The following is a 5,587-nucleotide window of genomic DNA, read 5'->3' on the forward strand; positions in this document are numbered from 1 at the left end:
TCAATACTTCACCTTCTCACATCACTGCTTCACAGCACATTACTTGCAACTGGAATCTCTGGAGTCGTTTTCACTTCTGGCTCTAGCTAGAGTTTTTCTAAGATGCCAAATTGGCAGTTAACTACATGGTACTGTCTAAGGGCACCAACAAGCTCTCCTTACCCTGGCCTGAAAATATCTCACTGTTAGAGCAACTCTTTTGCACTGATGGCTTCTCCAGATGCCACATGCAAAGATTCTGCCAAAGAAGTGCCTATTACACACATGCCATCCACCTGTCTGGAATGTTCACCCCTTTCTGCTAAATTTCCACTCATCTTTCAAGACATTCCTTGGACCTGTGCCTCTTTCCTGGATGTGGCAATAGCTTTCTCGTACACCTCTATTAGAACTATTGTCATTCTAATATCGTTACATGTTTACAGGTCAGTCTCTCCCACAAGAACTAAATGGGGCAGTGTATGTGAAGTGCTTGGCACAGAGTAGGCACCAAGCAAATGTTAGCATTTCTCTTATCGTGCCTTCTGCCAATTCTCCAGGTGAACTATTTCTGGGATTCACTTCTTTCTCTCCTGCTTCCCTACCACCACCCTAACACATTCCTCTATTTAAGAGCTTTCTAACTGCCTCCATGCCTCCAATGTCTTTACTTTAACCTGCCCAACAGGCTGACTAATGCATTTCTCTAAGATATGCCTGTCCTTGCGTTCCTCCGCTATTCAAAGATTGCACCAGCCCCAAATGCCTAGCAATACATCCAGCAGTACAATTTGTTCCTTCTAGTCATAAAACTCTTACTAATCCTTTTCAGGTGATAGTGTCCTCCTTATACATAAAATATGCTGTGCCAATGACTTGTTCCAGGACCTCTGTTCTTACAACTTCTCCTAACCCACAATGTTCTTTTCTCCACACCACCTTCCAACTCCTCCCTACCTGGTTTAGCTTAAGTCGGATAGCCTCCATAAATCAATTAAATGAAGTCAATTAATAAATGTGACTTGAGTCATGCAGTGGGAGGAAAATAAAAAGGAAAGTCTCATTGTTCTCAGGAGCTGAAGTTCACATGGAGGCTTGATGCTCACTCGCATTCAGTATCATTAACTTCTCAGTAAAGATGCTATATATAACCCATGTCTGGTCCACTTTCTTCATGGCCTCATATTTTAGGACTCAACTTTCCTGTAAAGTTCCCCCAAAACATTTCTAAAGGTCAATAAAGAGCGCCTGAAGCGTGCTCATGAACAAGTCCTGGCAGTCTCTCTCTGTTAGCAATGCTTTTTTTTTTTAAAAAAAGATAAAGCCTATTGTTTTATTCAGGAATTTGTACATTCCAGCCAGGTAGGGGAGAGGAACGCACAATGAAAGACACAGAAATATCGGGGAAAATGTACTATAAACCGTTTTTTTCTTTTTTGGTTAAAAAAACCTTCACAATCAATATCCCACTCATAAGCAAAAGTGAGATTAAAAAAACAAGCGATTGTTGTTAATCTCGCATTTATGTATATCTTCTCATTTCATATGTACAGTTCATTTGGGTACTGCTATTGTCCACGAGCAGAAGCTTTAAAAGTAAAACAAGTATCAAGAAGGAAAAGTATTAACAAAAATTAGCTCAAAAAGACGTCCCTCGGAAGGGCTGGCGCGCCAGGCCCAGGCTGGGTCAGTAGAAGCAGACAGTGTGCAGGAAGGCCCTGCCGCTCTTCTCCTCGAACTCCTGCAGCAGCTCATCGATCTCATTCTCCATGTCCTCCGTGTGCTGAATGCATTGGCAGAGCTCACAAATGAGGAACGCCCCCAAGGTGGCCTCTTCGTGGTTGTCTTGGATGTCCACGTTGATAACGTGCACCGGCTGGCAGGTCTCCTGCTCTCTGGAATTCAGATCTTCCACCACCTGGTCATACACTCTCTCCTCGCAGGTGAGAATCAGGTCGAACAGGTCCTTGCAGTCTTGGAACCTTTCTGGTCCGGGCTTGATTCGCTTATTTCTGTCCAACATATGCAGAATGCCATTCTGCGTGTAGAGTTCCTTGTCTTTCCTAAGGAGATCATTGTACATCTGTTCATATGTGGTCTTGAAATCATAAACATTTGGCTTGTCGGGTGCTGGTCCTGGAAGCTTCACGTGAGTTCCTGTTCCAAAGGACCGGACACTGAATCCCCGTTTGCTTAGGATATTGTGTGCCTCCATGCTCCGGTTCTGGTTGCTGGAGCACACCACAGCCACCCGCAGCGGTGGGGTCGGCATGGCAACGGCGGCACCCTCCACACTCTCCACACCCTCCACACTCTCCACACTCTCCACACTCTCCACACTCTCCGCACTCTCCCACTCGGCGACTTTCACCCAGCCGCCGCACTTCAGCGAGAGAAAGATGGCGGCTGTGGCGCCCAGAAGTCATGACGCAAGGCGGGGGCGGTGCCAGCGACGTATCGCGTCGGGACGTGCAGCGCGGGCGTGTGCACGCGTCCTGGCGGCGTCCCCGCGCCGGCCCAGAGCGCGCGGCAGCATGCGAAGGGAGCCCCGCCCAATGAGCCCGCCGCGAACGCGCCGCTGCTCTAGGCGTGCGCGGCAGGGACCGGCCTGCCTCACTGTGGTTAGGGATGTTTTCGTCTGTAGGGAAGAGAACACCCAACAGTGTCTCAAGCAACGAAAGCATTAAATGTCTCACAACATGAGAGATCTAGAGGTAGGCAGTCAGATGTTGAAGCTTAGCGTGAGTTCAGAGAATGCCTGATAAATGGTAAGGTTGACGACACTTAGGCTATTAAGCTATAGATCCTTAAATTCCCTCTGACTACGAAAAGGACATATTCTGGTGGCTGAGGCAGGGATGTACATATAATAGGAGATGAGGGTAATGGTAGTAGGGGATCAAGTGGCCCTATGTGGATGAAGACAGGCTATTCGGGTGGGGATCTCAAAGGAATTAGGTAATCCATTTAATTCTTTTTTTTTTTTTTTTTAACATGTCTGTTACGCTTGGCATCTAAACACATTGGTAATCTATTTAAACAAACAAAAGGAAAGGGGAACACTAGCACATTTATGGCACTATACTTTCCTTTTTTTCTTTCCTGGACTTCTAATTTCTGTGAGTCTATTTTAAAACCTAAGGTTCTGTGGTCAATAATTGATGCTTCAAAGAAACAATTTACATAGATGGACTATTTATCTGTGTGGCTGCCGCTTACACTGTTAGTAATACTGTTGATACACGAGTCAGCAGGCATTCCCTCCTTCCTTCCTAATAGACCTTGAGTGTTATTCAGGTATTGAGCCAACCCAACCCTGTGTGGATGGGTGCCTCAGGGGAGGTTAAACTTCTGGGTGTAGAGTGCAAGAATGTCCTAAAGGACCCAGGCTCTTTCCAACCTTTTGCTTCGTCATTCTTAGTGTCTTGGCTTTTCATCCTCTTGCTTATAGCCCATGGCCTCTAAATGGCTGTCATCACTCCAGACATCATGAGTGATGCAGAGAGAGGAAGGAAGTGGAAGGGTGGAAAGGTTTTCTCTTCTCAATGCTTTTTATTCAGTAAGGGAAGCCTGCCAACTGCCTGTCATATCAGGACTCCCTCCTCCGAGTACTGTCGAACCCCACTGGACTTTCTACCTCTTTCAGGCACCATTGTCCCGTATAGTCAGGTTGCTAGATTCACTAAATAAAAATACATGACACCTAGTTAAATTTGAATTTATTAAACAGATAATTTTTTTGTGTAACTATGCCTCAAATGTTGCATGACATATACTAAAAAGTTATTTGGTTTTTACTTAAAATTCGCATTTAGCTGGGCACCCTGCAATTTTCTGGCAACTTTTCATTATGGGCACTGACACAACTGCCACCAGGTACCACCATCTCTCTAAGGAACTGCACCCATAGGTGAGCTGCTGTCTTCAAAATACCACAGCACTGGAATGCTAAATGAGAAGCTTGGTTTGAATGCCTCTCTTTACCTTTTTAAAAATACTCTATAAATAGAATCCTAAAGAAAAGTCACTTGTGCCCCATTGTCTTAATACATTTTCAACAAACCATCTCTTTACTTACAGCCACTCCTCCCTAAGACTCAGCCCTGAGTTCTGGAGGTAGAGCTGGGCCAGAAGACAAATGGGAATGGCAGACACTATGAGGCACCCAACATTGCTCCTTCCCTCTGAGGCCTAAGGTTTCGCCAAGCTGGTCTGTTTACCTTGACTCTAACCTGTATGTATCTTTATGAGGAAGCTCCAGCCCATTCTTTTGGCCAACATCTTTTTATTTCATACAAATAGACCTACCCACCTGTCTGCACAGACCTGTCGGAATCCTAGAAGAAGACACAGCTTAGTCTCATAAGTGTCACAGAAATGGTGTGCTATTCAGAGGAGAGATGAATAAAGACTTCACTGCTTAAGGTAGTCTTCATGGAAATTAGGATTTGCCTTAGTTCTTGAAGGAAGGAACTGAACAGGCCAGAAGACAAGAAGAGGATGTGAATGGGAAATGGAAAGAAGTGTGTTCTTAGGAGACTATGAGAAGACCAAGACTGAAGCAGGAGTTGCTGCTGTGGAATCATGGGAAATGAGGTTGAGTAAATTCATGGCCAGAGTATGGAAGATGCTGCGAGCAAGAAAGGGCAGTATGCTTGATTTAACAGTAGCTCGAGAACCTTTAGATCTTTCTCACCAGGATGAGGGACAGGTGAAAGCTGAATTTTCATATTTGCTGATTGGTTCAGCCACACAGAAAGAAATTACAAAACCATATATATGCACAAAACTCAAGATAGAAACTGTTTTAGAGCTATCTAGCTTTGTCGTCCAAAGTAAATACCGCATATCACTCAACCTAATCTTATTTTCACATTTCCTCTCATTCCCAGGTGTAAAATTAAGTCATTTAAAGAGAAACCCAGCATATTCTGTTGAAGGTATATACTTCTCTGCCAGCTAGGAATTCTGTCTTTAGAAGAATTCACTATTTTTAGCTAAATTCTTTAGTTCTTGGACTAAAGAATAAGACCATCTAGCATTTGAGAAAACCACATAGAAGATTCTTACATATTTAAGTTAGTATCAACTTCATCTCAGGCACAAAGATGTTCCAGGGTAACTTTGATCATTACTCATTCTCTGATAGCCACTTCCTTCCTGCTGGGCCAGGGGCTTATTTACAGGAGATGTTCTGAGTGTGTGTAGCATTCCTCCACACTATTCCCTCCCTGCTAATAAACACAGTACCCCCTCCACCCAAATAACCCCCCCCCACCCACTTACCCACTCACCCCCTGCAACATGCACAGGCTTTTCCTGCATTATTGATTAACCAAAGGATTGTGTGTACCTTGTCCCCTAATTACACTCTTTACAGAACAGTACAATTGATCTGGCTCAATGTAAATCCCTCCCCTTTTTGTATTTTGTCTCTCAGGATGGCCCCTTCCCCTCCCCATCCCCAGGGCCTCCTGGCTTCTGTTCCTTTCATCCTACTTTAAACCCTATCCAGAAAAGGATCTGACAAACTGACAAACTTTCACAGGAATGTTTAGAGATGTTCATGTGGGGGTCAGGGAGATCCAGAAAACTGAGAGACAAAAGA

The 5,587-nt window shown here is 44.5% G+C and overlaps 1 pseudogene across 1 annotated transcript; it reads right to left on the reverse strand.

The window, feature by feature from the left end:
- Window positions 1–1,295: 1,295 nt before the first annotated feature.
- On the reverse strand, window positions 1,296–2,392 carry LOC102881482 (annotated as a pseudogene). The gene has a single exon (XR_001517599.2). The product of XR_001517599.2 is annotated as an RNA polymerase II subunit A C-terminal domain phosphatase SSU72 pseudogene (transcript).
- Between the last annotated feature and the right edge of the window lie 3,195 nt (window positions 2,393–5,587).

Source organism: Pteropus alecto, unplaced genomic scaffold, assembly GCF_000325575.1.
Source record: "Pteropus alecto unplaced genomic scaffold, ASM32557v1 scaffold338, whole genome shotgun sequence".
NCBI lineage: Eukaryota > Metazoa > Chordata > Mammalia > Chiroptera > Pteropodidae > Pteropus > Pteropus alecto.